Source organism: Lygodium microphyllum, chromosome 21, assembly GCF_053477565.2.
Source record: "Lygodium microphyllum isolate KBCC chromosome 21, Lygodium_microphyllum_v1.1.10, whole genome shotgun sequence".
Classification (NCBI taxonomy): domain Eukaryota; kingdom Viridiplantae; phylum Streptophyta; class Polypodiopsida; order Schizaeales; family Lygodiaceae; genus Lygodium; species Lygodium microphyllum.
In genome coordinates, this window is record NC_141155.1 from 81,238,174 (window position 1) to 81,257,885 (window position 19,712).

Here is a 19,712-nt window from a genome sequence, read left to right on the forward strand (position 1 = left end):
AATATTACACAGCGCAGCGAACAGAATCTGAGAAAGAGATAGAGAGTACACAACAGATAAGAGGAGAATCAGTAAAATTCTTTAACTCCAAACAACTGATACAAAGATGGCTCTGTCCACCCGTGCGCTTCCACTGAGTGAAGCTTAGATGGCGATCTAGACAGAAGATAGGCGAAGAGCTTAAGGCTAGCTGGAACAACAACTTTGACTGGGTGAAAGATGAGTGTGAGATGGCTGCGAAGGGGTTTAGCTTTTATAGCCCGCGTAGGTCGTTAGGTCGGCCTGCTGACCGACCTACCATATGAACCTCCACTAGTCGGCCAGGGAATATTCCAGGGAATATTCCCTTTACCATCGGGCCGGGGGCGCTGCCCCCGGACCCCCGCCAGGGGGGCCGCTGGCCCCCCTGGGACCCCCCAGCCAGGGGCCGCTTCCGCGGCCCCCGGACCCCACAATAGGGGCCCCTTTTAACTCCCTTACCACGCAACTCAATGCAATGTGCCTCGAGTTGCTACCAGCTTAACCACTCCGTCTAACCCAAAGATTAGACCCACAACAGTCACCTTTTTGCCATCCGGTCACATAGACCTCATCTGATATACAAGTCAGGACTCCACCAATGTCCGGGCTCACATTTGGCTTCTCCTCATAATGGGGGCCTTACAACTTTGAGCACCATGGATCATTGGTAGCACCTAATGAGGGTGGGGCATTGATCATATCTAACACTTGGGATGAGTTGATCAGCTTCTCTGCTGCTATAAATGGGTTCAGATGTTGTCATCTCCAAGGCATGTCCTCTAGCAGACGCTCATCTTACCATAGCAGCATCTTGATGAGTTGACAAGCGAGGCACTCCAGATCAAATCCTTTTAAAAAATTTCAAAGTGATTTTCAGGAATGTCATTTGCTGATGATGCTGTGGATGGTCATGAAGGGGAGGAAGAGGCTAGTGAGGAAGAGGAGGATGAGTTAACGGTTCACCATACATCAAGTATCGAGGATGTTGAGGGTTTAAAGGCTCTTCTTGCCATTGCACAGTCATAACCTTGTCAGGAAGTCTGCCATTTGAAGGTTTATAGTTCCCACGGGCAGCACCCATACTTTCAACAAGTGCAAGCAACTTCCTTTGCCCATCTGCCAAATCTCCCTTTAAGGATGCAGCCAGAGAAGATGTTTATGCCAATAGCTAACTGCTTCATCTTACAAGCAGTTCCTTCAGTACCACACACTCAGACTTCTTAGGATATATCTACTCAGTTAATGCTACTCTTCCATACTTAAAGACCAGAAGTTTGGAGGCTCCAGTATTCATCGTCCTCATGAGCTTCATTTCAGGCCTATTCTTTCTCTGTGGAACCAACTTGCATGGCCCCATTAAATTTGCATTGAAAGGGCTTGCTGAAATGTTGAGGTTTGAACTCATGCCATACAACATCCGCGTGCACCTTGTGTGCCCTAGATTTACTGAGACTCCAATGCTTGATGCAGCTAATGAGCTTGATCAGTTTACACTTGAGTTAGCAAAGAAGTTTGCTCTCTATGACAGAACGAAGGCCGAGTTGGCAGCAAAGACCATGGAAGGGGTGAAGAAGGGGCATTTCTTGATCACTACAACGTTTGCTGGGTTCATGATTGGTATCATGACAAGAGGGGTTGTGCCTGCTGTGTGTCTCTCTTTCCCTTTCTACTCCAATACCAAAAGGACACTGCGTATTATCACAATCGACATCAAGTACAAATAAGAGCCTCGAGCGGAAGGAAAAGGTATTGTGCCTTTATGAATCTGAGCGTTGCACGCAGCCAATACAAGACGGTGGCTCTGTACTTGACATCATAAGCTTGTCCTTCCGAAACACAAAGAAATGGCGATGAGCCTTCGCCTGAGGAAGGAACAAGAGGACTCATCAGGCGGAGTCAAGAGGCAATGAGAAGGACGAGGATGATATTGAAGTTTCTGGACTTCATTGCCAAGTGAGGCAAGACCAGGGTGCAGTAGCTAACTTCTTCTCAACAATGGATCCATGTCTTGCTCACTGTACACATGTTTCACAGGTTGACCTTGAGGGAGACTGCCAGAACAGTGCAAGCTTTGAGGATCTTGCAGGCTGCTCACGTGGCCTGAAACTTGCCAAAATGGTGCTCTATGTCTTGTATATGACGTCTAGGATCCCTTACACAAGCCATTGCTCCAGGAAGATGAAGATCTTGAAGGCAAAAAAATGAGGTTGCTGGCATAGGTCTGCCATGGAAGCTTGAAAGAGAGAGAAGAGGAAAGGAAAGGCCTCTCTTCAAAAGTAACCTTAACTTAAGCCTTCCCTAACTGTTGTTACCACTCTTTTTACCAAAATACCTTCAAAATTGGCCTGAGGTTGCAAAACGAGTTGCCATCTTTGTCTGTCTACCTCCATTTTTGGTCCAAGCTCCATTTAAGACTCCAAGAAAGGCTGCCATGGTCTGTGTGGTCTTCAAGAAAGCTGCCATTAATGCTCCTGCCTGCAATCCTTGTGGTCCAGAGATCTTTGGAAACTCCCCTACTGTCAAGAATCGTGTGGTGGGGGGACTTGCTCAAGATGATGCGCCGAACACACACAGAATGCACAAGGAGAAGCTCACTCAAGAGACAAGAAGAGAGATGGAGGCCAAAACGTTTTCTTGCTGATTTCTTCTTCTTCTTCCACACACTTTACAATGTACACAAAGTATAGATAAGATACAATATAAAGGAAAATGGCCTACTAAGTCAAATAATGCATAACCGACTACACTAGTCGACTTGGCGCTATAACTATGCTAGTTGTAAATAGGTGTAACAACCTGAATATAATAAGTACTGAGTCAGTGGCCATGTGAGAGTCATAATGACCACCGATGTGCTAATTGTAGACGTGTGGACCCATCTAACCAGGCAGTCCATCATTAATGTCCGCATGTGTTGAGCTTGTCATCTCAACACTCCCCCTCAAGCTCAACTGCATCTCTGCAACTCCAAGTAAGCTTCGAAACTTTTGAAGCTTCTCTGTAACTAATGCCTTTGTGAAGATGTCAGCTATCTGATCCTGTGTGCTGACATACACCAAGTCAATCTCACATGCTAGTACCTTCTCTCTCATAAAGTGGTAGTGTACCTCAATATGTTTTGTCCTGGCATGGAACACAGGGTTCCTAGCCAACTGTATACTACTCATGTTGTCACAATAAATGACAACTGGACCTTCCACCTGCACATCTAAATCAGCCAATAACTTTTGTAGCCATACTATCTCACATGCTGCAACATCAGCATCTCTATACTCAGTTCTGTACTCGACAAAGCAACTGTAGATTGCTTTTTGTTGCTCCAAGCAATTGCTGCACTACCAAGAGAGAACATGTATCCGCTGGTAGATCTTCTATTAGACATACTACGAGCCCAATTTGCATCTGTGTATCCAAACACCTGTACATCTGTACCTACCTCATAGAAAATTCCATAATGTAATGTGGACTTCACATATCTCAATATGCGTGTGACTGCATCCAAATGTGGCTTTCTAGGTACTTGCATAAACTGACTCACAAGACCAACAGCGTAGCTCAAGTTTGGCCTTGTAATGGTCATGTAGATCAAACTCCCCACTATCCTCCTGAACATAGTAGGGTCTTCTATCTCATCCCCAACATCAGCACTCAACTTTACATTCTGCTCCAATGGGACTCAAAGTGGTTTGCATGTTGTCATACCATACTTGGACAACATATCCAAGCCATACTGTCTTTGGGAAAGCCATATACCATCATCACATCTGATCAGCTCAATGCCAAGGAAATACCTTAGCTCACCTAAATCCTTCATCTCAAACTTCTTCTTCAAAAAGTCAACTTCAGCAATCCCACTATCACTATCACCTGTAATAATCAAGTCATCCACATAGATGACTATGATGACCAAACCTGCATCTCCCTTTCTCACATAAAGTGAGTGATCAACATCAGAAACATAAAAGCCAATATTGACAAGATACTCTCTGATCTTGTTAGACCATGCTCTAGGTGCTTGCTTGAGCCCATAGAGCGCCTTCTTCAACTTACACACATACGTGGGATGCTCTAAATCTTCATAACCTGCTGGCTGATTCATATACACTTCTTCCTGCAAATCACCATGTAAGAAGGTATTCTTCACATCCATTTGCTGCAACCTCCAACCTTTGGCTGCTGCCAAAGCAATCACACATCTGATAGTTGCCATCCTAGCAACTAGATGGAAGGTTTCATCATAATCTATGCCATATATCTGGGCATAGCCTTTTGCAACTAGCCTAGCTTTGCACCTACTAATAGAACCATCTACATTGTGCTTAATCTTATAAACCCACTTACATCCAATAGCTTTCTTGCCCTTTGGCAATGATACTAAATCCCAAGTCTTATTGGCCTCTAATGTAGCCATCTCCTCATCCATTGCTGCATCCCAATGAGTATGACCAACAGCATCCTCAAAACAAGTGGGCTCAACATCCTCAACTAGTTTCACCATAAAAGCATAATGGTGAGCTGCATAACCTTCAGAACCAAATCTTTTAACAGGGTATCTGACCCTGCTAGATCTGCGTACCATCGGATCACTCAATGGAGCCTTTACATTACTATGAGCTCTCTCTACACCTGGTGTCCTGACAAAAGGAATGCCAAGCTCATCATCCAAGCTCTCTGAGCCATTGGAGTCTCCATCAAGAACTGCATCAATGCCATCTGACACTTTATTCTTTCCTTTGTCTTTACTTGTAGTGCTACTAGATGCACCTGAAGATGTAGAGCTCCTCCTTAGTCTGCCAGACCAAGGACGACCAGATAATGTCTCTAGTCCACTAAGAGTCTGTGATTCTTGCTTTTCAGCCTGCACATGAGTGTCATAATCATCATCATCATCATCCAATGCATCACCACTAGATGCATACCAACTACTCATTTCATCAAAGATGATATCCCTGCTCACTATGAACTTACATGTGACAGGGTTATAACAGTGATACCCTTTCTGCTCTAAAGAGTATCCAATAAAGACATACTTTTCAGCCTTTGGATCTAGTTTCTTTCGCAACTCATCTGTCACATGAACATATGCAATGCAGCCAAACACTTTCAAGTGTGAGACATCAAGCTTCTTACTTGTAAAACGTTCTTCGAGGGTCATACCATGAACTGCAGCTGTGGGAGTTCTGTTCATAATATAAACAACAGTATGAACAGCCTCAGACCAAAAATGCTTAGGCATATCAAGGCGCGTGCAACTTCTGCAATATGCCTGTTTTTCCTTTCTGCAACCCCATTTTGCTGTGGGGTATACCTGCATGTGAACTGTCGCTTTATCCCATGAGACCTCAGAAAATCACCGAACTCAGTTGAGAGGTACTCTCCCCTCCATCTGACCTCAAACAAGCACTGTACTTTCAAGCATGTTTCTCTTTCAACTATAGCCTTAAAAGTTCTAAAGTGCTCAAATGCTTCACTCTTTTCCTTCATAAAATATTCCCACAGCTTTCTAGATCATCATTCTTTTGATCATCAAAACAAAGAAAGCAGCAAATCTTCACGCAGCATCATAGTAGATATCTCCCACGGATTTGATAGAATCAATCATAATCTTCAACATATTAATAGAATCCACCAATAGAATAAAGAACATAAATGAATACACCATATTTGAATGGAAATCAATGACATATTATTCATCTTCAATGTCTTCATAGTTCCCTCTCTCAATCTCTCATATACAGTTACACTGTTTTGATAGAATTGACTATCTCTGACTCTCTTTCTCTCTCTCTCTATCAATACGAAGAGTGGACTCCCGCCCCGATGCAATAAGGGCAGAGCAGAAAGTACCGAATCGTGGCGGCAACTGGGACAAGAGTGTAATCACCATGTCTTCAGAGGAAATCGGCTTCCCTGCATTCTAAACCTGCATCTGAAGCTGTCTAAGCTTGTTGATGTGCTCCCGCATACCTTATGAAATTCTGTAACTCTATGTAATATTCCGCGTTAAAGAAATGAATGGGATTTATGGAAAAAAAAATTCCCCCCTTATCCCTCCAGTCGACTGACGAGCTGGAGGGGGAGGGGAATAGAAGGAGCTATAAGCTCCTTGGTGGAGCCTTATGGAGGAAGGGGACCATGCGTGATGACACGCCGGGAGGAAAGATCCCCCTCCCCTCCACTATTTAAACGAGGGGGGGCCGCTGGAGAAAGAGAGGGCTGAGCCGTGTGAGAAGAGAGGAGACGCTCTGAATCCGTGAGGTAGAGAGAGAAAGGTGACGCGATGCTGCATCTGCCGTTGAGCCAAGAGGTCCCTCTGTCGTGAAAGGGAAAGGTGGAGTGAAGGTGCTGATCACTGCGCTGAAGCCATGTGCCAGTGCCATCCCAAGACGCCATGACGGCCGACTGACAACTATTTCCTCGTGCCCCCCCCAAAAAAAAGTTTGACCTTAAAGGTCCTTGTTATCCCCGTGTTTTTTAAACCCCCCTAAGGACCCCCTTAGGCCCCCTTTCCCATAGCCTTTAAGGCTACCCTTTTTTCCCTCCTGGAATTTCCCTCTAAGGGCCCCCCTTAGCCCTTTTTCCTTCCCCCCTCAAATTTCCCCCTTGTACCCCTTAGGCCCTTTCTCACCCCCTCAAAATCTTTTACCTTAAAAGCCCTTATTCTTTTCCCCCGTATCTCAAATTCCCCTAAGGGCCCCCTTAGCCCTTTTTTTTCCCCATGCAAAATACCCTTGGGGCTTTGTTTTTTGTTTTCCCCCACTTGTAAAAGGAAAGAGAATGTTGAGGGTCTTTTTAACACCTCCCTTTCCCACTCAAAAACCCTCGTAAGGGATTCCACACTTTTATTTTATTCCTTGTTTGTGCGAGTTTTACAAGGCCATTAAGCCTCTCCTATGGCTTTAATGGGTCTTATCTGCAAAAGATTGTGAATCACCCCCTTCCGAATTCCCTACTTCAAGGAGGAAGCCTTCTAAAACTACTTTCGACGGAAGGTGCAAGTTATTGCAAAAGGGAGCCATGGTGGAATTTCAAAAGGAATTGTAAAGCTACTTCCATGACGGAAAGACTACAACTACGATGCCGCCTAAGAAAGTCCAAGGTGTAGCTGCGGGAGGGTCATCTCCCGGTATCCATGTGGATATCTCACCCCAAAACCAGGTTTTTTTCTCTTGGCTTTAATTCGGTTTTAAGTCGATCATGCAAAGGAAAAATGTTAAGGATAGGATATATTTGTTCGAGTTATTTGTAACGAAGGAATTTAACTTAGGAATGACGATGTATAGAACTTAGCTTTCTTCAAATTGCATCAAGCATTAAAAAATTACAAGCAAGATTAACCATTTACTATAGTAATATATTCCTAAGGTGTAGAAATTATATCTTGCACCATTAGTCTTATTCCTTTCGCAACGATTCATGGTAAATGGCTAAATTCAAGAAAGGTTTCTTTCGATGCTCAAATTACTAGGGAGTTATCTTTGCTAGTTGCACATCTTAGCAAGGAAATTGTTGTTATTTGGCATGAGTTCATCTTTAAAGAAAACGGAAGTTAAATGTTAGGAATTAACAAGTATAAAAGTTAGATATACGAACTCATTTGGAAAGAAAATGTAATGGGGGATTGTTGGATGACACTCTATTAACACTTTTCCCTTGCTATTTGAGGACTTGGGACTAATAAAGTGTGTATACACTAATTTCACAGCTAGGCCTTTTTGTTCCAAGGAGTATTGTCGCTCTTTGTATCACCTTGGCATTATGGTATATGCCAGATTAAACTGTATTGATTGGGAAAGTAAATTGTCACAAGGTTAGTAAAACCGTGACAAGACGATTAATATTACCTTCCAAAAGATAACTGAACCAATCTAAAAATAGAAACATTCATACCCTAAACACTTGACTACTTTCCTTACCGTAGGGACAATAAATTCATAAAGATAAGAAACTAGGGTTTGTCCCTAAGGTTCTTAAATGAAGAAACCCTAGGCCTGACATACGTCAGCTTAAAGAATCTAAACAGATTATTCCATCGCAAGACTTGCGCAACATGTATGAAATCATTTAGTCGTGATTGATTCACAAGGAGAAAAGGGAAAAACCCTCATCAAGGACGGCAGATCCTTACGTAAGTTATCTTGAAAAAAGACGTATTTTTGGATATCCTTCTAAATAAAGAAAGTTGTAAATTGGAAACTAGCATATCTAAAACACTTTAGGGTTAACCAAGTTGGGTATGCCCTAACACCAGAATGTAAAAGGATCTCACCAATCTACAAGACACCTTGGGAACGAGTGCTGATACACTCAAAAAGGAAAGAACACTTCCTTAGCAGTTTGCCATACAACTGGATTGATTAATGGAAATGTTTGTGCTTGCTAGAGATTTTAGGGCTCTGTTTGAATTATGAATTACAAATTAAATGAGTACCTATACTTCAGGTTAAAAGGCCTGAAGGGAGAGGCAGCTTCAGTTACCCCCGACTGCCTGCCTGACCCTAACCAAGGGGGTTGTTGACCGCGCCGGGGACGTGGACCGAACCCGCCGCGAGAGGTCTTTCCGTTAAGCTCTACTTGGAGTAGGAGGACGCTTGGGTGCCAGGGGGGGCTCTGGCCGTAAATCCCTCGCCTTCCGGGTCCTGCACAAGAGGCTAACATGACTCAGGATTGGATCTCAAGGCCCGCATACTAGTTGACGGGCGGAAGCTTGGAATAGTGATCCCTGGAGATTACTGGTTAGCCTTCAGGCAAATTATGGACAAGCCTACGGGCGGAACTCCTTGTATTTCAAAGATAAAATGATGAAATGTTAAAAGAACTTGCTTGATGTTGTTTTTCTATGTCACGTGATAAGATTACGTGAAGGAACCAGTGCTTAACAAGGTTAATTAAAGAAGCTGATTGTTATATGTCAAATTAATGTGTTAGATAATTACATAACTAAAACAAACCAAGGAAAGTGCGGAGGATGGGCCATGGGTCCGTCCTACAGTTGGGTGGTCCCGGTTAGCCGGGAAATTTTCTCAAAAATCTTGAAGAACAGCGGAATGATCATCATCATCAAAACGAATAACGAGAACGATGACCTAAAGTTACGTCTTACTCTATTTACGTTGTTTTAGGGGAACGGAATGGGACTATGCCTTATGGCAGAGAGGTTGAGCTTTGCATCCCTCTCGTTTCCCATTCTCCTTGAACCAAGTGCAGCGTGAATCCGCTTCGGACCTGGCGTTTCTGCGTAAAGTAGTTCACTCGGGTCTGACGCTAGTTGCTGTTAGCTGATGACCCATCAGGAAAACCCTAATTCCGGTCGATCCTAAGTGGAAACGGCCAGGATACTTCTGCTACATGGGAGACGCAGAAAGACCTAGATCGCAAAACTCGTAACATTCCACGGGAGTGCCGGCGGAGCTTTCTAGACATCCTTTCCGATGGATTGCTAAGACGTGTCTTGGATGATACTAGGGGACATGTTACAGTTGGTATCAGAGCCGACCAACAACGGAATTGTTTTTATGATATCTCAATAAAATGAAGTAACGAAATTGTTGCTGTCCAAACATTTCCTCATCTTCAATGCTGTCTTGCAGAACTATGAAGCGTGGAACAAGTTTTTGGTGTTTCGGGTCATGTTTATGACTGCAATGGATTCTCCGCTTTATAGACAAAGAATTGGGATGATGAACATCCTGGAGCAGATTTATAATCCATCACCTTTATACATAGAACGAAGATGGACGGGGTCTTCAGGAATCTACTATATAGCCGCCCACCGGTTCGCTTATCTACAGACCAACCTAAAGAGGATCAAGTGGTTGGAAGACTTGAAAGTCGTGAAGCTGTTCATTTTTGTGGAAGCTCACGTAAATTCGACTTTACATATTCAAGGTCGGAGGGTTGAAATGAACTCATATGTATATGAAGAAGTAACCCGTGTAATCCCAGCCGACAGGATTAAAGTGTTGGGCCACCATGAGAAGTATGGATTCCAACGAAAAGGGTATCCTGAACTTCCAATGATTTATCGATTCCTAAAGATCCATGACCCAAAACCCTACTATTACACAATTCCTGTAGACAAATGCAATACAACGTTGTTCTCCCCAAACTAAATGTAATGATTGGATTATCATCACACGAGACGTTGTATAAGGCTACGCCCATGTAAATATAAATAAAGACTTCTTTTATCAATATCTGGCTGTGCATCAGAGTTGTTAAAAAGTTAAGTAGCTTCATTATTTACGAGATAGCTGAACTAAAGATAAGCTAACGTCAATTATCATATAATAACGTTAAGAAAACTTTTATCCAGGCACAACCCCAGGTACAGGTTCCAAATTCGCCCCCTACATCAAGTACTGCTGTGACCCAGGAGAAGAAGTTCCTCCTCAAGCAGATAAAGCCACCCGAGTTTGACGGGAGAGGCAGATTCGTCCAGTCTGATGCTGAAATTTGGATTGAATCTATGGAGGATTACTTTGAAGCAGCTGGTACTGCACCTACCAATCAAGCCATGCTCGCCAAGTTAAAACTCACCGGCGAAGCCAGACTTTGGTGGAAACAATGGTGCAGGGATCAAGGGACTTCAGAGGGGTCTGTAACCTGGGAGAAGTTAAAGAAAGCCGTGGAGGGGAGATATTTGCCACCTGCATATCGTACACAGAAAATGAATGAGTTCTACGAGCTAAAACAGCTAGGACTCACTCTTGACGCATACTACTCTAAATTCGTCTCACTTTTAAAGTATGCGCCACAGATGGACATGACCCAGCAGATGTCCAAATTTTGCGTGGGCTTAAATCCACCCGTAAATACCCGTCTCGAATCTATGCGTCCATCAGATCTTCAGGATGCACTCATTCGAGCGGCGCCTATAATTTAGGAGGTGCAAGCTAGACCAAGGGGTAACAAAACTTGGTCCTATAGTGACCCGAACAGAGGAGCATTCAGACCTCAAGTGAAGAGAGTTTAAGGTCACAATCAGGGACAAAGGAAGAAAGCAAGGACAAATAACATGAACAACTTTGTTCCTACTCAAAGTAATGGCCGAAACCTCCGATGTTTCCACTGCAACGAACCCGGTCACTTCAAGAGGCAATGTCCCAAGCTCAGCGGGGGACATTGTCAAACGCCTTTCCAAGGTGCAGGCCGCGGTCAAGGAGCCGCCACCCGTGGAAGAGGAAGAACTGCCTGCATTGCCAATAGGCAAAGATGCGAAGAAGAAGATGAGGAAGATCCGACTATGGAAGCAGAATTCGCAAGAGCGACAGTCCATGCTGCTTTACACAAGAAAGGACCGAATCGCCAGTTCTCGGTGATTCAGACACCGTCGGACTATCAAGGTAAAGATTTCAAAACCTTGATTGATTGTGGCAGTACACATTCCTTTATTTCACCAGCATGTGCAAAAAGATTAGGAATAGCCACAGTAGAAGCACCTACCCTGCTTGTGGAATTGGCAAACGGTCGTGAGGTAACTTGTACCAGGCAAACTGCTAAGGTGGAATTCTTTCTGGGAGGAAAGAAAACCTCAGTCAAATTCAAAGTCATGAATTTAGGTATCCATGAGTGTCTACTCGGGATAGATTGGCTTAAGCCTAATGACGCCCACATCCATTGTGGAAAGGGTCAAGTTTCCTTTCGAAACTCTGAAAGGGAGTTTGTCACAACTCAAGGTGAGGCAGAAGTGCCAAGAATCCAATTAGCCAAAGTATCCCGGATCATAAAAGGAGTCAGAAAAGGATTACCCGTTTACCTGATCAAACTCAACAAGTTAGATCAAAAGCAAGAATCTCATGAAGGACCTTCTTGGCTAAAGGAATACGCTGACGTATTCCCTGAGGAATTGATTGAACTTCCACCTCAAAGAGAAGTAGATCATGAGATTAGGCTAGTACCTGGAGCTACACCAATTGCAAAGAGACCTTATAGAATGTCCATACCGGAAGCAATTGAGTTGAAGGAACAACTCAAGCAACTGTTAGATCAGGGTTACATCCGACCTAGCAACTCACCGTGGGGAGCTCCAGTACTATTCCAGAAAAAGAAAGATGGAACACTTCGACTATGTATTGATTACCGAGGGTTGAATCAATCAACAGTCAAGAACAAGTATCCTATTCCTAGAATTGATGAGCTTCTCGATCGTCTTCAAGGTGCAAAGATCTTCTCCAAGATTGATCTCAGGTCAGGTTATTATCAGATAAGAATCAAGGAAGAATATATTCCAAAGACGGCCTTCAATACAAGATATGGGCACTTCGAGTTCCTGGTTATATCATTCGGGCTTACCAATGCACCTGCCACCTTCAATAGATTAATGCAATATATTTTTAGACCATATCTTGATGATTTCGTGCTTGTCTTCTTCCATGATACTTTAGTCTATTCCAAACAAGAAGAAGATCATGAACCTCAACTTCGGATTGTCCTTGAGACAATGAGGTTTCATAAGCTGTATGCAAAAATGAAGAAGTGTGTATTCTTCAAGCGTCAGATTGAATATCTGGGATCCATAGTATCATCATAGGGAATATCAGTAGACCTAGCCAAAGTCAGAGATGTGCTTGAATGGTTAATACCAGTATCCGTCAAAGAAATACGTAGATTTCTTGGATTGATAGGATGGTATAGGGTCTTTATCAAAAACTATGCTTTGATTGCAGTACCCCTTACAGATCTACTAAAGAAGCAGACTTCCATTCAACTTCCGAACAAAATAGCTTCGACAAACTGAAGCAAAGTTTGGTATCAGCACCTATTCTAAAACTTCTTGACCTCAATATGGAGTTCGAGGTAGTAACTGATGCTAGCATTCTTGCCTTGGGATGTGTACTTATGCAGGAAGGTCATCCAATAGCATACTCTTCAAGGAAATTGAAGAGTCATGAAAAGAATTATGCCACGCATGATCTGGAATTACTAGCTGTCATCCACGCTCTAAAGCTTTGGAGACACTACCTGTTGGGTAACAAGTTTACTCTAGTAACCGATCATAAGAGTCTCAAATGGATTTTTACCCAGAACGAGCTCAACATGAGGCAACGTTGGTGGATTGAAGTATTGGAGGAATATGATTTTGAAATCAAGTACCGACCAGGGAAAGAGAATGTAGTTGCCGATGCACTCAGTCGCAAGGCATTCCTAAATTCCCTAATCTTGTAGAATCCATCAACGGCCAGATCTCTGGCTACAAAGGTATCTACGCCAAACAACCCTATACTTGAACTAGCTAGAGAGGAAGCATGCCATGATTTGGCCTACCAAACAATGATAAAGGAAATATCTACAAAGGAGCAGAAGCAGAAGTTGCAAGCTAAGTATAAGGAATTTTCCATTGATAATGGACTTGTCTACTACAGAACAAGGCTGCGTATACCAGCAAGCCATTCACTTAAGCAGAAGATATTATGGGAAGCTCATGATTCTCCTTTTTCAGGACATCCTGGCTATGCTAAGACTCTTAATGCAGTTAGGAAGAGCTATCATTGGGAGAGGCTTAAAGGTGACGTTCTCAAGTATGTCACTGAGTGTTTGTCTTGCCAACGTATCAAAGCCGAACATATCATGATGCCAGGGAAACTGCAACCACTTGACATTCCCCAAATGAAATGGGAATTCATCAGTATGGATTTTGTTGTGGGCTTACCCCAAGTCCAAGGAGGATACAATTCCATTATGGTTGTGGTTGACATGCTTACCAAGGTTGCACACCTGATTCTAGTAAAGACAAACTATAAAGCCTCCGACATTGCAAGATTGTTTATCAAGGAGATATTCAAGCTACATGGGTTACCTAGAAGAATCATTAGCGATCGAGATTCTCTCTTCACATCACACTTCTGGAGAGCTATCTTTGAAGCTATTGGGACTCAACTCTGTTTTAGCACCGCCTACCATCCCCAAACTGATGGCCAAACAGAGCGAATAAATCAAGTCATCGAGGATATGCTTAGGGCATACTGCTGTCGAGAACCTAAGAGATGGATTCAATACTTGCCTTTGGTTGAATTTGCCTACAATGCTTCTTACTAGCAGAGCATTCAAATGACCCCTTTCCAGGCATTGTATGGTCATGATTGTCGAAGTCCCCTAAAATTTTCTGATCCAACCCTAAGAGTTGAAGCTTCAAGACAAATGTTGGAGGACATGGATGATCAAATAAGGTCAATAAGACAAGACATACAAGCGGCCAAGGATAGACAAAAGGCATATGCAGATTTGAAACGTCAAGAAAGAGTCTTCGAAGAAGGAGACATGGTCTTCATTCGGGTACGCCCTAAAAAGAGTTCTCTATCCCTAGGAGAATGCAAGAAGCTAAGTCCAAGGTATTGTGGGCCGTATAAAATCCTCAAATGCCTAGGACCCAATGCTTATAGATTGCAACTCCCTGAGAACCTAAAGGTTCACAATGTATTCCATATCAGCCTATTGAAAAAATATGTACCCAATCCTAATCATGTACTTGATGACCAACAAATTGTAGTGCCTAGTCAAGGAGTCCTTGAACTAAAGCCAGAAAGGATCTTAGATGTTAGGGAAAGACAGTTAAGATCTAGAACCTTGAAAGAATGCCTTGTCCAATGGAAAGATTATCCCGAAGAGGATGCCACTTGGATAGATGAAAGCTTTCTCAACCATCAATATCCCCAGTTTATCTCGAGATGAGGACATCTCGATTCCTCCAAGGGGGAGAGAATGTAATATTCCGCGTTAAAGAAATGAATGGGATTTATGGAAATTATTATTTTTTCCCCCTTATCCCTCCAGCCGACTGACGAGCTGGAGGGGGAGGGGAATAGAAGGAGCTATAAGCTCCTTGGTGGAGCCTTATGGAGGGAGGGGGACCATGCGTGATGACACGCCGGGAGGAAAGATCCCCCTCCCCTCCACTATTGAAACGGGGGGGCCGCTGGAGAAAGAGAGGGCTGAGCCGTGTGAGAAGAGAGGAGACGCTCTGAATCCGTGAGGTAGAGAGAGAAGGGTGACACGATGCTGCATTTGCCGTCGAGCCAAGAGGTCCCTCTGTCGTGAAAGGGAAAGGTGGAGTGAAGGTGCTGATCACTGCCCTGAAGCCATGCGCCAGTGCCATCCCAAGATGCCATGACGGCCGACTGACAACTATTTCCTCGTGCTCCCCCCCCCCCCCCCCCCAAAAAAAAAGTTTGACCTTAAAGGTCCTTGTTATCCCCGTGTTTTTTAAACCCCCCTAAGGACCCCCTTAGGCCCCCTTTCCCATAGCCTTTAAGGCTACCCTTTTTTCCCTCTTGGAATTTCCCCCTAAGGACCCCCCCTTAGCCCTTTTTCCTTCCCCCCTCAAATTTCCCCCTTGGACCCCTTAGGCCCTTTCTCACCCCCTCAAAATCTTTTACCTTAAAAGCCCTTATTCTTTTCCCCCGTATCTCAAATCCCCCTAAGGGCCCCCTTAGCCCTTTTTTTTCCCCATGCAAAATACCCTTGTTGTTGTTATTTGGCATGAGTTCATCTTTAAAGAAAACGGAAGTTAAATGTTAGGAATTAACAAGTATAAAAATTAGATATACGAACTCATTTGGAAAGAAAATGTAATGGGGGATTGTTGGATGACACTCTATTAACACTTTTCCCTTGCTATTTGAGGACTTGGGACTAATAAAGTGTGTATAAACCAATTTCACAGCTATGCCTTTTTGTTCCAAGGAGTATTGTCACTCTTTGTATCACCTTGGCATTATGCTATATGCCAAATTAAATTGTATTGATTGGGAAAGTAAATTGTCACAAGGTTAGTAAAACCGTGACAAGACGATTAATATTACCTTCCAAAAGATAACTGAACCAATCTAAAAATAGAAACATTCATACCCTAAACACTTGACTACTTTCCTTACCGTAGGGACAATAAATTCATAAAGATAAGAAACTAGGGTTTGTCCCTAAGGTTCTTAAATGAAGAAACCCTAGGCCTGACATACGTCAGCTTAAAGAATCTAAACATATTATTCCATCGCAGGACTTGCGCAACATGTATGAAATCATTTAGTCGTGATTGATTCACAAGGAGAAAAGGGAAAAACCCTCATCAAGGACGGCAGATCCTTACGCAAGTTATCTTGAAAAAAGACGTATTTTTGGATATCCTTCTAAATAAAGAAAGTTGTAAATCGGAAACTAGCATATCTAAAACACTTTAGGGTTAACCAAGTTGGGTATGCTCTAACACCGGAATGTAAAAGGATCTCGCCAATCTACAAGACACCTTGGGAACAAGTGCTGATACACTCAAAAAGGAAAGAACACTTCCTTAGCGGTTTGCCATACAACTGGGTTGATTAATGGAAATGTTTGTGCTTACTAGAGATTTTAGGGCTCTTTTTGAATTATGAATTACAAATTAAATGAGTACCTATACTTCAGGTTAAAAGGCCTGAAGGGAGAGGCAGCTTCAGTTACCCCCGACTGCCTGCCTAACCCTAACCAAGGGGATTGTTGACCGCGCCGGGGACATGGACCGAACCCGCCGCGAGAGGTCTTTCCGTTAAGCTCTACTTGGAGTAGGAGGATGCTTGGGTGCCAGGGGGGCTCTGGCCATAAATCCCTCGCCTTCCGGGTCCTGCACAAGAGGCTAACGTGACTCGGGATTGGATCTCGAGGCCCACATACTAGTTGACGGGCGGAAGCTTGGAATAGTGATCCCTGGAGATTACTGGTTAGCCTTCTGGCAGATTATGGACAAGCCTACAGGCGGAACTCCTTGTATTTCAAAGATAAAATGATGAAACGTTAAAAGAACTTGCTTGATGTTGTTTTTCTATGTCACGTGATAAGATTACGTGAAGGAACCAGTGCTTAACAAGGTTAATTAAAGAAGTTGATTGTTATATGTCAAATTAATGTGTTAAATAATTATATAACTAAAACAAACCGAGGAAAGTGCGGAGGATGGGCCATGGGTCCGTCCTACGGTTGGGTGGTCCCGGTTAGCCGGGAAATTTTCTCAAAAATCTTGAAGAACAGCGGAATGATCATCATCATCAAAACGAATAACGAGAACGATGACCTAAAGTTACGTCTTACCCGATTTACGCTGTTTTAGGGGAACGGAATGGGACTATGCCTTATGGCAGAGAGGTTGAGCTTTGCATCCCTCTCGTTTCCCATTCTCTTTGAACCAAGTGCAGCGTGAATCCGCTTCGGACCTGGCGTTTCTGCGTAAAGTACTTCGCTCGGGTCTGACGCTAGTTGCTGTTAGCTGATGACCCATCAGGAAAACCCTAATTCCGATCGATCCTAAGTGGGAATGGCCAGGATACTTCCGCTACGTGGCAGACGTGGAAAGACCTAGATCGCAAAACCCGTAACATTCCACGAGAGTGCCGGCAGAGCTTTCTAGACATCCTTTCTGATGGACTGCTAAGACGTGTCTTGGATGATACTAGGGGATACGTTACACTCTAAATGTAGGCAAACCTGTAGCCAACTCTTTGGACTGCATTAATTTCAGCCTTTGTACATTTGCATGTCCAATGTGTTTGTGCCAAATTTCAATATCTGGAACAACACCTTTTTCTTTAGCATACATAGCAGCATTCATAGTAGGAATTCCAACATTGAGAGTAAACATACGTCCAACTCTACTTCCCTTTGCAACTAACTTGCACTTGTCATTGAAGTCTTCTACAAAGGATCCCTTTGCATTAAATCTGACTTGCAGCCCTTGCTCTACCATCTCATCGACAACTGACACCAAGTTCTTTGTAATAGATGGCACATGTAATACATCTGAAAGACTCTTTGTCTTACCATCACGTAAGGACAAGGGAACTTTTCCAATGTGTGAAATTGGGTGGCATGAATCATCACCCGTCTGCACATAACCTGCATTTTGCAAATCCTGCATCTCTCCAAACCATTCTGCATGGTTGATCATATGATTGGATGCACCTGAATCAACATACCAAACATCATCATGTGTTCCCTTTCCCGTAACAGCATTCAACATATGCTACATAACAAATAGACGTTCATTTTTGTCTTCGTTCTGTCGTGAAGACAATGCATAGTTTCCTTGCTGCAACTTACCACTGCGAATATCATATTTCTTAGCATAACATTGAATTGCAATATGACCTGTTTTGCCACAGTAGTGACACACAATACCAGAGTTGTTAGAACCTCTTTTATGCCATCCACCTCTTCCTCTAAAGCTCCCCCTGCCTCTAAAGTTACCACGACCTCCTGAAACCTGCAGATCGCCAAATTGCTGATTCAATCTATTTTGCTGGTTGTCACTACCACGTCCTGTACCACGGCCTCTTGAAGAGAACCTACCACGTCCCCTTCCTGAAGTGGAGTAGAAAGCTTGGACCTATTCACCACTTCTTTCAGATGTCTCACTCTGCATGTTGAACTCTTCAGTGATCATAAGGGAGACCAACTCATCGAAATCTGAAAATGGCTTTTTGACATATACGGAAGTTAGAAAAGACTTCCAAGCCTTTTCATTGTTAAGTCCACCCAAGGTAGACGACACCAAATCATCATCATCGGGCATTGCATCAATCGTTGCCAAGGCATCTGCAATGCTCCTTACCTTTAGTGCATACTCATTGATAGACATCTTCCCTTTCTTCAATGTATTCCACTCTTGCTTGAGTTGAATCTTTCGTGCCTTTGTATTTACGAAAAACATACTTTCAAGTATGGTCCAAATTGCATATGAATTCTCTGCATTTCTAATATAACACCATATTAGGGAATATGGGAATTTCCCATAAGTTTGGGACACGTGGTCAAATCTTTGGATTTGTTATAATTTGAACACTAGAACTCCAAATCAAGTGCTCTATAGCTCAATAGATTCCATTTTTCAAGCGCTTTCCAATGATAGGTTACGTCATATGGTTTTGAGAAAGTTATGGACATGTTATTCGGGTGCCACCTTTTTAGTATTCAAAAAATGGGAATTGGGAGATTCCCAAACTCACTAATGTTGTGTTATATGTCCTAGTATATTATTGTCAATTACTGCAGACAGCCAATACATGACATTCTTATCTTTTGCATTACATTCCTTCCGTGCCTTTGTCTCTTCTATAGTTGGAGGATCACTCACCTCTGGCTCCTTTTCTTCACCTGAAACAAACTCATAGAGGCCTTTTCCAATAAGGAAGTTCGTGACACGGAACTTCCATGAAGGGTAGTTGTTCAGAATGCACAAGGAGAAGCTAACTCAAGAGACAAAAAGAGAGATGAAGGCCAAAACGTTTTCTTGCTGATTTCTTCTTCTTCTACCACACAATTTACAATGTCCACAAAGTATAGATAAGATACAACATAAAGGAAAGTGGCCTACTAAGTCAAACAATGCATAACCGACTACACTAATAGACTGGCGCTATAACTATGCCAGCTATAAATAGGTGTAACAACCTGAATATAATAAGTAATGAGTAAGTGTGGCCATGTGAGAGTCATAATGACCACCGATGTGCTAAGTGTAGATGTGTGGACCCATCAAACCAGGCGGTCCATCATTAATGTCCGCATGTGTTGAGCTTGTCATCTCAACACCTACTGCTCCATGTACCTGTGTACCCGTGACTCAAAACTCCATGTGACTAGAAAGTTGTAACTAGGTAAAATGAGGGACTAATTGGGACCAAGAACCTATGCTCTGATACCAACTATAATGAAGGAGACAGGAGAGA